The following is an 18,811-nucleotide window of genomic DNA, read 5'->3' as shown; positions in this document are numbered from 1 at the left end:
TCACTATCAGCAGGGCAGTGTCTCACAAATGATATTCACTACACTTTGATGGTGTTAGTGGTATAAGAAACAGACATGAAGCTGCATTCAGAGTGTTACAAGCAAAATGTAATACAAGGGAAGTGGCTTGAAGGACAAGAAGCCACAGGCAGCTCCCCATATTGCTTCTCTTTTTAAAAGCACTCTCTGAGAAAAGGATGGACCATAAGTGCCCGGCCTAAAAGCCTTCCTGATCAAATTCAGTATCAAGAGCATTCTTTACGAGACAGCAATGAAAGCATGCTCTGGTTTTGTTCCAATACTTCATTAATTAAAGTAATCACAAAAGATGATTATTTTAAGGAAAGTAAAAAGAAAAGGTGACCTTCCCCTCTTACAGAGGAAAGGTACCTTGCCTTACCTTGTAGAAGAAAGCCAGCTGTAGGGCTGGCCACTAACAAGGCATTTATCAGCATGAACTTTAGCACTCATACCTGAAAATTGTTCATCAGTGCTAACAGATTTCTATGCTGGGGTAGAACTTCATCATATAGGAGTTAATACTTGTTCCTAGTTTAGAGATAAGTCCTTTTTTTTCATGTTTTTCTCACATTTTGCTTATGTTATGAGAAGTTGGCATGCCATAGGTCTCAATCTGCTTAACAGGAAAACATGGACAGGTTTTCCCTATTAGCAAGTGTGTCTGCTGTACCTCGTTGTACAAAATGCAGTTCAGGAATACAAATCTTAATTGCTCATCCTAACCAAGAGATTACCCACATTTGGTAGTGAGAAAGGGAGAGAGGAGGATGGTCTTTCCGGTTTAGGATCCTTATTTATACTTTTGTGGTGGATACTGAGTTCTGAGGAAAATTCTATGCCACCGCACAACAGTTCCCATAGCTTTAAATAATCCTGTCCTCCAGCCAGGTCAGTCTGAACAACCCCAAAGTGTGGGATATATTGCAGGCCAATTCATTCCCTCCTGACATTTACTTCCCAGGCAGAGCATTGAGAATTGGACAGAAGGCTGATTGCGTGCATCTCTGTGATGGAAAAGTGAAGAAGAGGGACAGTACAGAAGCAAGAAAAAAAAGATATAAACAAAACCCAACAAGAATGACAAGAAGATCAAAGGCAAACGTATCCAGGGATCCATACCTGCCACCCATCTGTGAGAGATGGAGGCCAGTTGCTAATAATAATAGGCTTCTAACGGATTTTCATCTCATGCAAAGAGCTATGAGACTTGAGTTAACTAAGCAGCTTAGGTAAACCGGGCTGAAGCAACGTGTTTCTGAAACAATCATTATGTGTGTCGTGAGTAATATGTCTATGTAGAGGCAAAGAGAAGGAGAAGATCCCAGGGAGAGGTAGGGAACTTTCCTAGGGCATCTGCAGGAACAGGAAGACCAAGCACTTTGTGTGAACTGTTACTATCTCCTTGTCAGGCCTTAATGCAATGTTGCAGAAAGACAGCTTTTGGGCCCAGGTGTCTTGGGAAGTAAATGAAATGGTAGAAAACTACTGAGTGTTACAAATTTTCAAGAAGTAATGGAGAACTATGCTGGGCAACAGCTGCCAGAGGAGTTGTGCATGGAGCAGCTGAAATGAAAAGTCAGATCCACAGAATCTGAGCTAGCAATGTTTTGATGAATCACAGAGTAATGGGTGGGTTCATAGGGTCAAACCTTCCTGATGCAGAAAATAACAACCATAAAAGATAGAAAGATCATAAAATTGTTCATGTGGGCATGCCCATGAGGCTTTTCAAAAGGTTGTTGATGATGAGAGAACAGACTCACAACAAAAAATTAGTTTCTTATTGACATCGCAGCCCTTCCTCACTTCCTTGCCCTCTCTTGCACTCAAAGCCAGAAGAGCAGGTTTTGAAAAGTCACCACAGAGGCTGGGAAGAAGCTTTCTTACCCACCAATCCATTACAAGACACCCTGAGGCAGCTTTCTTAGGTCAAATGAAATCAGGGTTCCTTTTTTCAAACATCCACAGTTCAGGTCTACATTCTATACACTTTTAAAATGTAATATAATCTCATTTTGAGATGAAAAAAACATGACCAGTTCTCTGTTTCCTGTCTCTTGATTTCATTTAATTCAAAAAGCAGGATTTCAATATTATAACAGAGATTTGTCCTCTTACACAAGTTGGAAAACCTCCTGTGTGTACTGCCTGTAGGCTAAGCTCAACTCAAGATAAGTGTGGATCGCTGGCATAAAGAGAAAAAGGTAGAAGATGGAAGGTAAGAATTAGACGCTTAGCTTGTAGTGGGTAAATCCTACTTGTTTGTGTGGGAGAGAAATTATATATCTCAGAATAACTTTTCAGCTAAAAAACTGCATAGCTGCCAGGATGTATATCTCATGTAAATTTTGGAGATGAGGTAACTACAGCATGGGATGCAGTTTTCCCATCTTTCACAGCTAGCTGCTTTAGGAAACCATTGCAATTATACTGTAGGTAAAATATCCAAAAAGTGATATGACTTAGTGGGAAACAGAGCACAATTAGACAGTCTCAGGTAGGATCGTAAGCTTAATAGTGATGAATATCATGTTCTTAATTTATAGGTTGACTATTTGCTATTATAGGAGACAAAAAATTTCAAACTTCAACAACTTCAAAATAAAGTAAATGTTTTCCTTTTTTCTCAGTTACTTCTTTCTTCCATCTGCTATAACTTCTTACATATTTCTTATTAAATTTCCCTATCAAGTGAATTTTTCATTAACCATCCACTTAATAACTAACAGAATATGTCTGGAGCCAGCTATTACATCTGAATTTCTTGAAAAAAAAATCAAAACTCTCTCAATTTCCTTCTTTCAGCCAGGCTTTTCTATACCAACATTACTGAGCATTTCAAAAAATAAATGGCTTATTAGGTGCCTAAGCATGGATGTTAAAAGTCTAATTTCAGCCAGGACCCTGCAACAAATTGAGGCTTTTCCTCAATATTTTGGTACCCTTCACTCAGTGTTGCAAAGATTAGTTTGGGATATTTTTTTCTGGGTCTTTTTAATCAGGAGAGAAAAAAAGCCCCACTTTAAGTCTGTATTTTAACTTTAACTCTTTGAAAACTCTCTTTCCTATTAAAAAGATCTTCATTGTTACATTACCATATACAGCAGCTCCAGCAAAAAAGTACCACATACGCAGTAGTAATAAGAATTTTGACAGTCCAGATCCTCTGACATCTCCCAGATGAGTTGAGCTAGAAGCCTCTAAAATGTAATTGTTTAGAAGACTAACCATTGGATTAAGATAAAAGGATTTTTTAATTTTTTTTTTGTGTGTGTGAACATGTACTGAGAAGGCTTTAAATCTTTGGAAACTGTCATGTTTTCCTTTTCTTCAGTTTTTTTTGCTTCAGGCATCCCCACCAGCAATCAAAAGTTAGTTGAAAAAACACCGTTTCACCCTCCCAATCTAGACAGAATTAGCCTAGTGGCAAGCTATGTTGTAAGCAGACCATACTTTCTGCTCTCTACCTGTTTGGGACCATGTGACAGCTTAATTTCAACAGAGCCAGTCAAATTTCAATGAAATCTAAGCTTGAAGACACTAAAAAATACCCTCATTTGACTTACTACACCAAGTGTCACATGCATAGATACATACAATTTTACATTTATAGAAGCAACTACAGCCATCCAAATAAAACTATGGGGGAAAAAAAAAAGAAAAAAAAAAAGAAAAAAAGGCTTAGAACCCATCTGACCTTTCTCAAAGCCGTAGCCAGTTTTTAGTAATGTGATTCCATGCAGCCAAATGGCAGGTATTACAGTCAGGGAAGAGAGGAAAGTAGATCCTCATTGTAAATTGGGAAACTGCATCCGGAAAAATACGATATATACTAGGGAAGAAATCCAAAATGAGCCTTCAGTGGAAAGCTGCGTCTGGACAAGAGTTTATACTGAGCAGGCTTAGGAAACTTGTGTTTCATTTTCAATATTGTGTTAGTGAGCTTATGTTAAAAAATCCTGACATTGATCTTGTTTCCTGTATGTTTTAGGTCACCGGCTGGAGGGAGGAGTAGGTGGCTGTGTGCTGCTTTGCTGCTGTCCGAGCTTAACTCGCCACACTTTATTCAAAAGATATGTTAAAAGGATGGTTCAGAAAAGACTTGCATGAATTATACTGTCTCCACCTACTATCACTTCCTTCTGATTTCCACATGCTGTTCTAGACTAGTTTCTCTGTCTTCTCCTTTCTCCATTGTTATTAATTCCAGGACCAGGCTTGAAATTACATGGTGATAGTGTTTGCACATCAGTGCATGAATATCGTTGTTACAGGGTGACTGTTTACTCCAACACTACTAAAGAGTGGTCCAATAGATTTCAGAATTACAGTGTAAACCTTCAGAAACACAGGAGAACTGTATCAAATGCCAGAAGAAAATGGTGTGGCCAAGCAGGTCCATGGATATGCGAAGACTGTGTTTAACATCAAGCAGTGACAATTTCTAATATGACAAAAGTGTCTAAGTTGTTTGCACTTTTTCCATACAAAGAAGATCAACAAGGTCATCAGTCATGATCACCTCATGTCTGTTGTGATATAAAAGTTAATGAACTGCAGTTCAGCTTTGGTATTGAGGTAGATTAATTAATGAGGTTATAGATAACTGGCTAAATTTTGACAATAGATTTACAATGCAGGATTTTTCATTTCAGTTTCACTGAGAAACAAGCTATTCAGTCATATTCTGAAGAGCTATTTAGACAAGAAACATCTGCAGAATAAAAATTACAATTCATTCTTAACTTGTAAATTTTACTGTTCATTTTCTATCATAAACTATCTTTCTTTTTAAAAACAGTATCTACCACTATGTTATGCCTTTTGTCTTTGTTATGATTCTTACAGTATTATCTTCAGAGAACAAAGATATGCGGTCTTGTAGGTGAAAAAAACCCACACTACCACCACCAACAACGACAAACAAAAAATCCAACAAACAAAAAACCCTTAAAAGAAACAGAGAGAGCTCATTGTCATAATATGTTGATAATCATGTTGATTGATTGTAAAGAAAGTACACAAGCTTTTGTGGCCAGCAAACTTGGATCCTACAATCTAGGCTGTCAGTGAAGGGCCATTGGTATCACCCCGATTCAGTGACTCACATTTATTAGTCATAGAGGTTCATTAACATCGATAGAGCTACTGTGGGAAAGAATCTTAAGCAGTGAATCAGAGACGAAATTTGAATCAAAATGAGCCTGTCTTTTTTTGCTCAATAAAAATTAAAGATTTTTATTTTTTCCAATGAAAGCTTATCCTATAACATTTCAGAGGCTCAACAAGAATACTACAACAAATAATATAGTTTATTCTGGAGAAAAATTTCTATATGTGTTAATGATGCTATTTGTAATTGTGGAGTAATCGCTGAGGGGCACTTTGGAAATTTACCCTCTAAGAACAGCATTGAAACCAGGTGGAACGTAGCACTAGTGTACAACGAGTCTGTACCATGGAGATTCCCTAGACAACCCTAGATGTTGGCAACATCAGGGGCACTTGGTGTGCTGACTCTGGGAGAGATTGCATGGAGGGTGGAGCGGAGTGGAGACATCGCGGCCATGCTCTGTGAACAAGGGAATTTAAAGGTACACAGTGTGTACATTAATAAGCTGCACATGCAATGCCCTGGGTCAGTGACCTGTCAACTTTGATGAAATGTTGTACTTGGAGTGAACTTTGCTTATTATAATATCATTATAATACTAAAACACACACCCCTCTCAAAACTTACCACCCTCCCAAGGTGAGACCACTCCTCAATGAGCGTGTGCACTGAATTTTTCCTACTCTCTACCTTTAAACACAAAGCAAGAGAATTCTGCACCAATCCTGATAAAGGTATGTATGACTAGAGTCACTCAAGCTCCACCTGCAAAGTAAAACACTATAAAATAGTGTTTTAAGAGCTGGATGTTAGGGAAGATACCATCGTCGTGTACTATTCTAACTTCTGGGATCAGTCGACGGGCTGAGCCTCTCTTCCCCCCCATCGGGACACCTTTGGGTAAGATTCGAACACTTGGTCATACCAAATGCCTCCCCAGGAAACTTACAAATCTCTATAGAGTCACTTTACATCTTTTAATGCGTTTATAGCCAAGCAGTGTTACTCATACTTTTGGCATTTGCACGTGTTTTGTAAGCAGTGAATTTATCACCGGCAATCCAAAGAACCTGTATATCTGTTGCTTCAATAAATCGCACTATTGATTGACTCAGCCGTGTGTGTGTTGTCCCTGAACGCGACCGTACCTCTGAGTGCGGCCGTGTGTGTTCAGGAGGTGTCCGGCTGGGCAGGTAGTGTGATGTTAGTAGTGCATCCGGACCCGTGATAGTCCAACGAAGGCGTTGGGCGCGACTGGACTACTAACGCTGACTTTGGGCATCTTTCAGAACCTAAGCTCAGCTGCCCCAAGTCCCTCTGCTATCTGAGGATTGACTGGAAAGCAAGGGGGTTTAGTTTCTGCCAAATTGCTCTGCCTCTTAACGCAACAGTAATTTCTGACATACCATTTCCTTTCAGTCTTTGAAACATGAAGCCCTGGAGTCGCCATATGTAGTGAGATCTTATACTCATTTGGTGGAAGATGGCTAAACCCTCCATGTACTAGAGTTGCCCTTACAAACACAGAAGTGCATATGAAAAAGCAGCTCTTCTCCATTCATCCAAAGACCCAGTGGAAGATATTGGCAGAGAACCATGACACAGTAAAGGCATATAGACACTAAACAAACTAAACTGTCCCTTATGAAGGAGATTTTCACTGAGTTCACAGAATCACACAGAATTACAAAATCACTAAGGTTGGAAAGGACCTTTAAGATCACCAAGTCCAACCATTAATCCAGTGCCACCATGTCCCCTAAACCATGTCCTAAAGCGCCACATCCACATGTTTTTTGAACACTTCCAGAGATGGTGACTCCACCATCTCCCTGGGCAGCCTGTTCCAATGCTTGACCACTCTCTCAGTGAAGAAATTTTTCCTAATATCCAGTCTAAACCTCCCCTGGTGCAACTTGAGGCCATTTCCTCTCTTCCTATCACTAGTTACTTGGGAGAAGAGACCAACACCCACCTCACCACAACCCCCTTTCAGGAAGTTGTAGAGAGCGATAAGGTCTCCCCTCAGCCTCCTCTTCTCCAGACTGAACAACCCCAGTTCCCTCAGCTGTTCCTCATAAGACTTGTGCTCCAGACTCCTCACCATCTTCATTGTCCTTCTCTGGACATTCTCCTGCAACTCAGCATCCTTCTTGTAGTGAGGGGCCCAAAACTGAACACAGGATTTGAGGTGCAGCCTCACCAGGGCTGAGTACAGGGGCACGATCACTTCCCTACTCCTGCTGGCTACGCTATTTCTGATACAGGCCAGGACACTATTGGCCTTCTTGGCCATCTGGGCACACTGCTGGCTCATGTGCAGCCGGCTGTCAACCAGCACCCCCAGGTCCCTTTCCGCCGGGCTGCTCCCTAGCCACTCCTCCCCAAGCCTGTAGCGTTGCATGGGGTTGTTGTGACCCAAGTGCAGGACCCGGCAGCCTGTCCAGATCCCTCTGCAGAGCCCTCCTACCCTCCAGCAGATCAACACTCCCACCCAACTTGGTGTCATCTGCAAACTTACTGAGGGAGCACTCGATCCCCTCATCCAAAGATATTGAACAAGACCGGCCCCAGAACCGAGCCCTGGGGAACACCGCTTGTGACCGGCTGCCAGCTGGATTTAATGCCATTCACCACAACTCTCTGGTGTGGGCTTGGCTGTCCAGCCAGTTCTTTACCCAGACTTGTTGCAGTATACTTGAGTATATATATGATATGAGCAGTTGTCACTTAAGGCATAATTAAGGCATTTCTAAGGTGTAAGGATCTGGCTCAACAGCTATAGTTCATGTCTACAGCTGTACTTTTGCATTTTTTTTTTCCTTTAAAGATTTTTTACAAAGATTTATAAAGTAAAATTAATCATGGAGAAGGTAAGCAGAATTGCTACCAAGTCTACTGCAGTTACAAAAAGTGGGCTAAGTACCCACCATCTCTATCAGCTACATGCATAATCTTGAGGTGTATGGTATTAAAATAGCTGGATGTAGAAACTCTTAGATCAAGGCTCTTGCCAAGTTATCAAACTCAATTAGAAATACAATTTAAAATTGTATTATATGCATAGAGTATTTAACTGTGGATCAATTTTTAAAGGTTTTCATTTTTCTTTATATAACGTTCTCTGAAATAAACTTACAATTAATTAATCAATGTCTACCTTCTTTATAGCTTTGTCTTCTGAACTGTAATAAGTAGGTGTTAAAATTAAGGTACAGAAATAAAATACATAAAGGAAATCAGCCCAAAATTTCAGCAAATTTCAGTTTTCTCTTACAAAAATGGCAGCTACCTATAACTAGATTTTTTAAAAAAAGAGTTTTAATTCATGTGGAATAGTAATTCTAAAAGTCCTAATACCCTGAATTACTCAAACACAACTCCTTCTGGTGTATCCTGAGGAGTCTTTAATAAATATTAAGCTTGTGCTGTTGAAGTTGGTACTGCTGTTGAAGTTGTTGCTTCAACATGTGTTGATGATGTGAAAATCAAAGAAAGATCCAATACTTTTCTCCTCTATGACTTATATGTTAGATTGTAGTGTTTGCTGCAAGCTTGAAAACCTTTTTGAAAACTCTAACCTGAATATCACATGAGAATTAGACTAAGTGAACTTGATTATACTGTAGTAATCACAATAATGCTCTTGCATTTATGCTCTAATGCATTTTATGCATGTACTACAGGAACTACAATTTAAATTTTGGGTATTATTTTCTCTTTAAAGCTAGTTAAAGTGAAAAGTAGGAAGGAAAAAATCTCAGTATGTCAGCTCTAATTACAGCTGTTTTCAAAGTATATTTCGTAATACACAGAATTTTAAGGTTTATATAAGGTTGGTATTTAATGTACTGATTATTCATCTTTGACTACATTTTTGGAGACCACTGTTTAATTTCGGGATACAATGAAAGGAAAGAAAATATGTGTATTAGACTCAATATTATAAGGTAATATCTTCAAATACTAGCCAGAACTGAATTAAAATTCTAGATGATGAAGGTAACCTGCAGGTTAAACATATTTTACTTTCAGAATTTAAAATTCTAATTTTGCCTAACATCACATGAAACAAAAAGGAGTACTGAGTCTGAACAATGTTATCCATATATGGTTTCTCTACACTGAGATATGTAAGTTAAATGTTTAGTTTTTCTTCATAATGTACAGTTAGAAGAATCTCCTGTGAGCAAAACGTTTTGTGCTCACTTAAATAGAGGGCTTATTTTGGTTTAAGATGACCAGTTGTGACATGTAACACATGCAGTGAGAAGCATTAGACAACACAAAACAGCCAGAAAATTCTCCTCCCAAGAGATAAATTGGAAACTCCTATGACCACCTTGGCAGAACTTTTCAGTGATTTCTGTTTATCTGGAAGAATACATGTGAGCATAAAGCAAGCAGCTAGCATTCCTAGCATTGATGTCATTCCTATCCTGTGAATAAGCAAGAGCAACATTTAGGTTCTTTGAAGTATTCTTCATCAATTATTTTAAAAAGAGAAGCTGTGGAACTGTTTCATTAGAGGAGTTTCCTCTTTTAACCCTGTGATTACCCTAAGAACATGAATTTCCTATCACTAACGTATTACTTCCATACCAATGAATTAAGTTTTTGTGAAGCAAACCAAAGTCTTCAAAGAAAAGTCCACTGAAACTATTTTTTTTTCTTAATAATATTGCAGTGAGTATTCTATCTTTCTGACAGGAAAAATAAAACTCTGTTGTTGAGTCAGTAAGTTATTACTTGACACATTTGTTAAATATTTGAAGAAAGAGGCAAGTAACATGCTAAAAAATCTTTTAGTTTTAAAAGGTTATCATTATCAATTTTCAAGGGTCAAATTGTCCTAATTGTCTCATCTTCTATATTTTTTTTTTTAAATTATGTATTTTAAGCTAAATAAAAATCACTTTCATTTTTTGTCAATTAATTATCTCCAAAGATTCTTTCTAATTTCACACAGAGAAAGTAGCCATAAACCAGATCTACTTTCTCACTATTCCACTGCAAAGGGATTTTTAGTAATTTCTGTTGCCTTTAGCTGTGTATTTTGTGCTGTCTTTCATATAAAACATATGACAAAAGATATTGTGATGACCTTCTAAAATGTTTAAATAACCATCTATCCACCACATCCATCCTCTTCATTCAAAGTAAAGTAGAGGAATGTCTTCAGTTAAACCAAACCAAGCCAAACAGTAGGAGAATGTTACTAAGACTATTTTATTTTTTAACATCTAGTCCATACTTGCATACAATGAAAAAGTAAAATACATTTCATGGGCAACGGGTGCTTCCATGGTTGCACAACTGTGAAAAAACAGAATTCAGAATGGCTCCGAAGTGCAATATGAGTATATGTCCTCATTGCTTTAAGAAGACTAGAAATTTCTCATATCCCAAAGGATTAGTCCTCCAAATACAAGTCACCTTTTTGCTGGACTGTTGTCATTAAGACAGTAGGTGGTGGCTTTTATCTTCCTGAGTTTTTTAAACACATGCCAAACAAAGTTGCTCCTGGCATGCATCCTAGCTGCTGTTTTAACGGTCAGTCTAACCTTTGCTGTCAGAAAGACAAAGTACTGTTACTTTCCTGTAAAATACTCATAATGTAGTTAGAATTTACAAATCAGATGAAGATTCCAGAGAGATCACTTTCTACTTATTTATCTGCACAATTCTGCATTGTAATTAGGTATCTTAAACTGCAGTCTTATCATTTACATAAGTCTGATTTAAGCAGTCTTCTGGCCTTAAAAAGGAGAGGGAAAGAAGAAGATTTAATTAAACTACATTGGAAATGAAGTTAAACATAAGAAGGAATAACTCCATCTGTGATAAATTCAAAGCTTTTTGCTAAATATAGCATTCATGTAATTGTAAATCCTAATAATTAATATTCTCATATTTAAAAGAACACTAATTTCTATCTGTTTAATCTTGTTTATTACAGTGTATTATGTGATCGATACTATAGATGCATCATTAGCCACACTATAGTTAATGTAACTGTTAGCATTACTTTGGTCCAATACATGGATAGATCTAAAGCTAAAATATAAATATAATCAGATAATTTTTCTTTTAAAAAAATAATTGTATAGACATGTTTTCAATGTTATCTGTGACCTAAAGAATACTAGCTGGACTTCATGTTCTGTCTTTTCCATGAATATCGTATTGGTTTATATTTCTTACAGAAGTGAAAATCCAAATACAGAATTATTTTTAATTTCAAAAATAGTTTCTGTCAGAACAAATTTTGCTTATTTTAGCCCAATGGAACGCAAAAAAAGAAAGAGAGAGAGAGAAAGAGAGAAAGAAAGAAGCAAAGAAAGAAAGAAAGAGAGATGAGAGAAAGAAAGATGAGAGAGAGAGAAAAAGAAGGAAGGAAGGAAGGAAGGAAGAAAAGAAGGAAGGAAGGAAGGAAGGAAGGAGGAAAGAAGGAAAGAAGGATAGACAGAAAGACAGAAAGACAGAAAGACAGAAAGACAGAAAGAGAAAGAAAGAAAGAAAGAGAAAGAGCAAAAGAGAGAAAGAGAGAAAGAAAGAGAGAAAGAGAGAAAGAAAGAGAAAGAAAGAGAGAAAGAAAGAGAGAAAGAAAGAGAAAGAAAGAGGGAAAGAAAGAAAGAAAGAGGGAAAGAAAGAGAGAAAGAGAGAAAGAAAGAGAAAGAGAGAAAGAGAGAAAGAAAGAGAAAGAGAAAGAGAGAGAGAGAGAGAGAGAGGAAGAGAGGAAGAGAGGAAGAGAGGAAGAGAGGAAGAGAGGAAGAGAGAAAGAGAGAGAGAAAGAGAGAAAGAGAGAGAGAGAGAGAGAAAGAAAGAAAGAAAGAAAGAAAGAAAGAAAGAAAGAAAGAAAGAAAGAAAGAAAGAAAGAAAGAAAGAAAGAAAGAAAGAAAGAAAGAAAGAAAGAAAGAAAGAAAGCAAGCAAGCAAGCATTAGAAATACAACTGTTAGTGGCTAGTAACAGCCCTGGGAGATAATCCTTCAAAACCTTCTGAACCTTCTCATGTCTAAGAGTATTCTTATTGACATTATTAATATTGGTAGCAAGTGAAATGCTCCTTAGTCATTTGATGTCTGATTGTAAAAGCCTTTTGCCATTACAGTTATTGTTCTCATGATGTGCTGCTTCAGCATGAACAAGTCATATCTCTGTCATCACTAATGGTCCATTATTAATAAATGTCCTCAATCACTGATAGATTTAGCTGAATAATTGCCATGCTTTACCTCAGATTTCTCTCCAGTCTCTGGGACTATGATAGGATGCCAATGCTTACATAGGCTTGCATCAATATGAATATTTTTTTTTATAAAACTTGCAGCACACTAGCCTGTTAATCATAGTGTTTACATTTGCAATGACTTGATATTTGTTCTGAAGAGTCATTCAAGTTCTCTAGGACAGGTGGCTCAGAATGAGTCTTGTCGTATTGCTTAATAAATAAGCCTTATGTAGAACCGCACTGCATTACACTACATCGCATTTTGAATCTTTCCGACTTTGCCATGTGACTGTCCAGCATCTAATGTCTAACATTTAACTACTATATGCACACCACATGATCACACTGGCAGTTTCAAAAGCAAGCCATACATAAAACTGAAGCTGCTTCTGTTTTTAATACTGGTCCTGCTTAAAAGACATCAGTATGATCTAGGGCCATTACCAGGTCTGACTCATCATCTAGTTTGAGCCAGACAAATCATTTCCAGGTAGACGAATCTCAGAATCTCAGAGTCTTGCAGAAATTACTTGTCTGTGAAAGAGAATGATAAGACATGCCCCAGCTGCCTGGTAGTTTCTCTTTTTATGCTAAGTAGTTTGAAATATTTAAATGGAAGACCTCTCTTGATCCTCTTCAGTTTCATGGCCTGGGTTTGAGGTTCTTAATCTCCAGCTATGTGCTCTCCAACCCTTTTTCTTCTCTAAATTTCTTTGACTTCTGGATTTTCTGGACTCAACACATTAGAACATATGATGTGATGTCGAAAGCATTGCTGCTACACAACTGTTTTGGGGTGTTGGTGGGATAAAGGATAAACATATATTATATTTTGTGTCTCCAACCACTGATAGAAACTGAAGTTAGGAATTCTGATAAGATTTCCTCTCAGGGGAAAAAAAAAAAAAAGGAAAACCTGGGAGCAACAAGGGCCCAGGTAAGGGCTGCTTTCCAGGAAGGACTCTGTCCATGTGAGAAAACACTTAGAAGGCCAGAAAAGGAAGAAAGTCTCTTCAGTATGTACCTGAAAAATTTCTAGCCCAGAGGTCCAGCAAACCAGAGTCTAGGCCCACTTCAAGGATGTTGTTTACCAGAATGAGACCTAACAGACTACAGTCCTCTAATTTCTAGAATAAGTTAAGTAGTTACTGCATCACAGAAGGAGTATATTGAATGAGTGACACAGAAGAAGATGATCTGGATGACTTCCTGGTACATTTTCCAGTTATATATAATTTGCTGATGTAGGTGAGATCTTGATGGGCTTGTAGGAGGTGAATGGAAATGGAGATGAGTCCAATGGAGATGCTTAAAATCCAAAACCTTGACAATTATTTTGGAGCAGATATGTTCCAGCCTATGTATATGTTCCAGCCTATATGTCCTGGATAAATTCAGATCTTTTGAATAAAATGAGAACATCTGCATTTACTGATATTTGGCAGAGAACTTGCATCAAATGCATATTTATCCAGTTAAGATAACACATCTGGTTTTATACTTATTTCATAGCTTTTAAGAGTTCTTTATGTAGTTTGATGCAACTCAAAATTGAATTTCTTTTCAAAATAGTTCAGAAAAACAAAAACAAGAAGAAAAAGCACATATATACCTGGCTCCTTTTAGAGTTTTCAGCATTAGCATAAAATTAAGAGCTATATCTATATTGCTGTTCAGTTGCTCAAATTTTTTGAGTTTTTCCCTCCACAGAAATACAGAGCAAAATGGTCAGAATGCTGAGTTGGCATAGCACTGAACAAATAATGGGTTTACTCTAGTTTTAATAAATGTTGAATTATGAGCATGTGGAACCGTTCTTCCTAAAGAAAAGAATGACCCCAAACCATCACGAGTTACCTTGGTTGTCTTACTTTTTAAGAGAAAACTAAGCCACAAGCCCAAAGAGCATGATCCAACTTTAGAAGGAGCATGTAAGCAGAACCCATATTCATGGCTGCGTCATTACAAGTCCTCCAGAAGCTGGCTAGCACCCATGCAACATCAGAAAGCTTTGTAATCCTAACACAGTTTTCATTCTACATGAATATACTGTTCATATCCTGAATCCTCAAGGAATTTCCTTTCATCCTGCAAGGCTCATAGAAAATCCCAAATGCAGTTGGCTTCTCCCCTCTTGCATTCAGACGGGTAGGGTTATTGCTGACTCATTTTAGTTCCCTAATCCCAGTCGGTAGCTGAAGTAATTTATGCTCTTATTAAGACAGAAGGCTGGGTGGGAGGCGCCCTCAATTGTGCTGCCTTGCACTACATGACCCACAGTGCTAGGCCATCCTGCCTATTACACTGAACAGGGTTTTTGCAACTTTCTTATTCCTTTGTTTCCAAGACCATCTGACTGTCTTCAAAGCTTCTCATAAATCAGGACAGACACACGCCTGTCTGCTGATGCAGCAGATTCAGGATGAGACCAACAGAGATCTCCTTTAACCTTTTCTCCTTCTTCTGAAGTGGAATCCTCCCGTATAAGTTTTCATGTATTCTGGCACCTGCTGAACAAGTACGTATGAACCTATGTGGAATGGCTAACATCAGCAGAGGTTGTTAGAGCAGCAAAATCAGAATGTAATACCTTTTGGCCAAGCACAGCCTTGTGGCAGAAGTGAACATTCAAGGGTCCAAGAAGAGCTACACCAATTGCTGCAAAGCGTCAGACTGCTGAAAAATGAAGCTAAAAAAAAAAAAAAGACATCTGAAATGGCATACATCACTTCTAGGCAGATGACATTCTCACTGCTAAGGGTAGAAACAAAGAGCATCCAGGCCCAGAAGTAATGCATGCCATTTCAGATGCTTTCTAAACAGGCAGCACAGCAAGAATACCAGAATTCGTATCTCCATATCTATCTCTGCAGCAGGCCTGGCATCTGGGAATCCACACAACAGTGAGTTTGCAGTGTTTTGTAACCCTTATTGTCCTGTGTTTCTTTTGTTTTCCTTTATTTTTCCTTCCACTGGACTTTCACAGGATTTTAGTAACCCAGAGGATAACTGCACCCACTAAATGTAACAAATTTAATTAGTCAAATGATCCAATTATGCAAAAGTCCAGCAAGAATAATGATGAAGCTACAGGCCAAGAGTGCTTAATTCCTTGACTGAGTTTTGCTCAAGGGATTTCATTTTGTATATAAATAAGCAAGAGGATCTATTATGGATTTCTTATACATTGTTTTTTAAAGTTTATTTTATAAATGGGGGGTGGTTGTGGTCAATTTTTCATTGGTTATATCTTGCCTAGGCAAGTAAAAATTATTTTATTGCATTGTAAGAAATAACTCTGTGGGAGTTCATGTGGCTGTTTGATGCTGAGCTCCACAATAAAATAAAGTTTGCAAGATGTTGTTTCAAGAGTCTACCCTCAATTTTGTCTAATGCCTTTTTTAGTGTTTGTGCAAAGCATTCTGCTAATCTGTTTCAAGTTGGGAAATAACTATCTGATCTCGTGCATTTTCTCACTTTTTTTCTTCAGGAAAATTGGAAATTCAGCAGGAAAATATGAAAACTCTTTATCTAAAACAATCTGTCTGGGCAAGCCATATGGGACAAATTAAAATCACAATATGCCTCAGTAATTTTAACAGAAGTGTTTATCATATGTGCCACTTCTGGCCTCCTACAATAAACACAATCTATAATTAAGTACATTTATTTATTTTTCCCTCTTAAACTAAAATGCATAATTTCTACCAAGGCTTACTGCCATTTTCATCAAAAGGATAGAGCAGTTTGAGTGACATTGTTCATATTGATTTCCTCTTTCAATACCAGTCCAAAGGCTCTTATCATCAAGAATAATTTTTCTGCTTTTTTTTTAATTATGTGTTCACTGCAGGATGCTGAAATAAAAACTACATACTGTGGCTTGGGAAATGGACGTTAATAGAGCCCATTCTTGTTCCTTCTCTCCTACCAATGAGGTCTGAAGTCTGCTAGTGGAATGTGTACATTCACAACATAAGGACCTCTCCTGTAGCTGATCTTAGACACTCAGCCTATCCAGTACCTGACCCCTAGAGCCCTGATTTCCCCTAGTTGCTGGCACTTGGACCTACAAGTCCCTGGGATTTGGGGTCTCACCCCAGCTGCTGGAACTCAGACCTCTTACCATGTTTGCAGGCTAGTCCACTTTGAAGGTCACAGGCATTCACACAGGATCAGCAGCGTTCACACAAAATTGAGAGTGCACAGCCACACAGGAAATATTTAGAAGTATTAACAAGAATATTGGATAAACTGCCATGGCAAGGACAGAGCTCTGTCACACAAGCCCCTTGTTTATAATGTGACCAGACCTTTTTATCCCTTTCTTCATCTATTTTCTCACACTTGTTCCTCCCCTACTTCTCCCTTTCCCTGCCTTTGGTCCCTCCCATAAATACCATGTAATAAGGTTCTCACAATCACCTTAAAGCACTCCACAATTTTTATACAATCCCAAATGTTCTTCCCTCCACGTGCCATAACAAGCCCTACACCCATTTAAACCATTCCTCACTATAGTCTTTAGTGTATACTGCAGAGAGGTTCCTCTAAGGTCATTAAAAGGTGACTCATTTTTGTGGGTTACACACCAAGGACAATGATTGCTCTCCCTGGATGATCTTTCCCAGTCTATTCTCACTGATAAGGGTACTAGGTTCATAGATCTATAATTGTTCTTCTGATCCTTCCCAGCTCCCTTCTCCCTTTGTGTTTACAGTACTTACCCTTTAACCAGGTAACCTAACACATGGCAACTTACAAAGGGTTGGGCTGTCACACCTAGGGGAAAAAAAAAAGAAAAAACCAAACCAAATTAAAACAGAAACCTAGATATTTCAGCCAGCAGCTATTTAACTAAACCTAGAACTTTGCATTTACTCCAAGGGCAAGGGTCACATGGTGTCTGGCTTCAGGTGCAGCTTGTCATCAGCCAGTTCCCCCAAGTGGCAAGCCAGTTCAAAACTACTCTATGGAGCTAGGAAATTGGGATGGAAATCAGGCAAGAGGTGGTGGGATGGCTGCAGTTTTAGTAATGATGGTGGTCATGCAAGAAGAACAGGCACAGGTGCATGTGACGTCATTACCATCAATTCTAAAACTTCTCTTCCTACAGTTGTGGTATGAAACCACCTGACACTGAAGCTGGCAAAAGTCTTTTTAGGATATGCCCCCACATCCCTGCATCACAGAGGGATAACGCCTATAAGCCCAAATGGCTGCTGCTCTTGCTACAGCAGTAGGAGCCTATGAAAGTAGTTCTCTCATTTTCTAAAAAGATCAGTGAAGAAGCCTGAAGGCAGGCAGATTTGACAAGACAGAGGCAGAAAGGATACGGACAGGCCCAGTCCCTACCAAGCAGGTCCTTGGGTTGCCTGTGATGTGTGGCACTGCTGGCTTCCTTAAAGAATGGATGGAGGATTTGCTGGTGAGGTTTCATAGACCTTATCAAAGGGCAAATACTGTCTTCTGGGCATACACAGCATCCTCCAGGTGTATCTCACAAGTGCCAAAGGGTCACATGGGGCAGCTGCATCAGCCTCTCTGAAGCAACAACAGAGTGTGTCATGGCTCTGCCAGTCCTACCTGTCCCAGCCCGTCCTCAGCACATCCTCATTCCCGGGGAGGTGCCTGATGCCTGATATTGGGGCTGCCCTGCTGCCCCCACCTGCCCTGCTCCTGGCTGCGGTGTTCGGATGGGCCCTGGCTGCCAGGACCTGCCCTGATGGCCCCATAGGGAGTCCCTGTTGTCCCCAGCCCACTGGGAGCTGCCAACCCCTGTGGAAATCTGACAGGGTGTGGTAAAATAAGGATTTATTGAAAAGTGTGACAAATTACAAGGCAGAACCACCACAATAAGTTAAGATCCAGAAAGTCATGTCTATCCCATCTGACAACACTGCAAATGGTGCCAGCTGGACCCCACACACAGGCTAGCCCTCTCTCTAGGCCAGATCACACCACACGTGTGGTGATCTGGGGCTGCTGAGCCAGGGTAGAGGAGATCGAGCCAGCCAAGGGTAGACGTACGCGGGTGCTGTAAATATGAGATAAAATTCAGCTTTACAATTTCTACATATTTTTAGCATGCTCTCTGATATATATTTTCAAACACCTCTGAGCCTGTTCAGCTCTTTTCTTTCCTGTCAGTATGGATGCTCAACATGCTCCACAATGTTCTTCATGGGGAAAGTGACCTTGCTGAGGTTCCTGTGCCCTGGCCACTGGAAGCGGACTGAAGAACATGAAGCCCGTAAAAAGGGGCCATGGGGATTGTGGTTGACTGGCAGATGAACAGAAAAAAATATTAGGCCTGAGTCTGCATCTCTGTGGAGTACTTTGGGAGAAGGGGACAACGATGGATGACTACACCAGGGCAAACCTGTGCCACTGCTATGACTTAAAAGGCCCAGGGCTAACAGTTTAGCGTGTTTACTAGTTTCGC

The sequence above is a fragment of the Phaethon aethereus genome (genome assembly GCF_964289735.1).
Source record: "Phaethon aethereus genome assembly, chromosome: 2".
NCBI lineage: Eukaryota > Metazoa > Chordata > Aves > Phaethontiformes > Phaethontidae > Phaethon > Phaethon aethereus.
Note: the sequence above shows the minus strand (reverse complement) of the source record.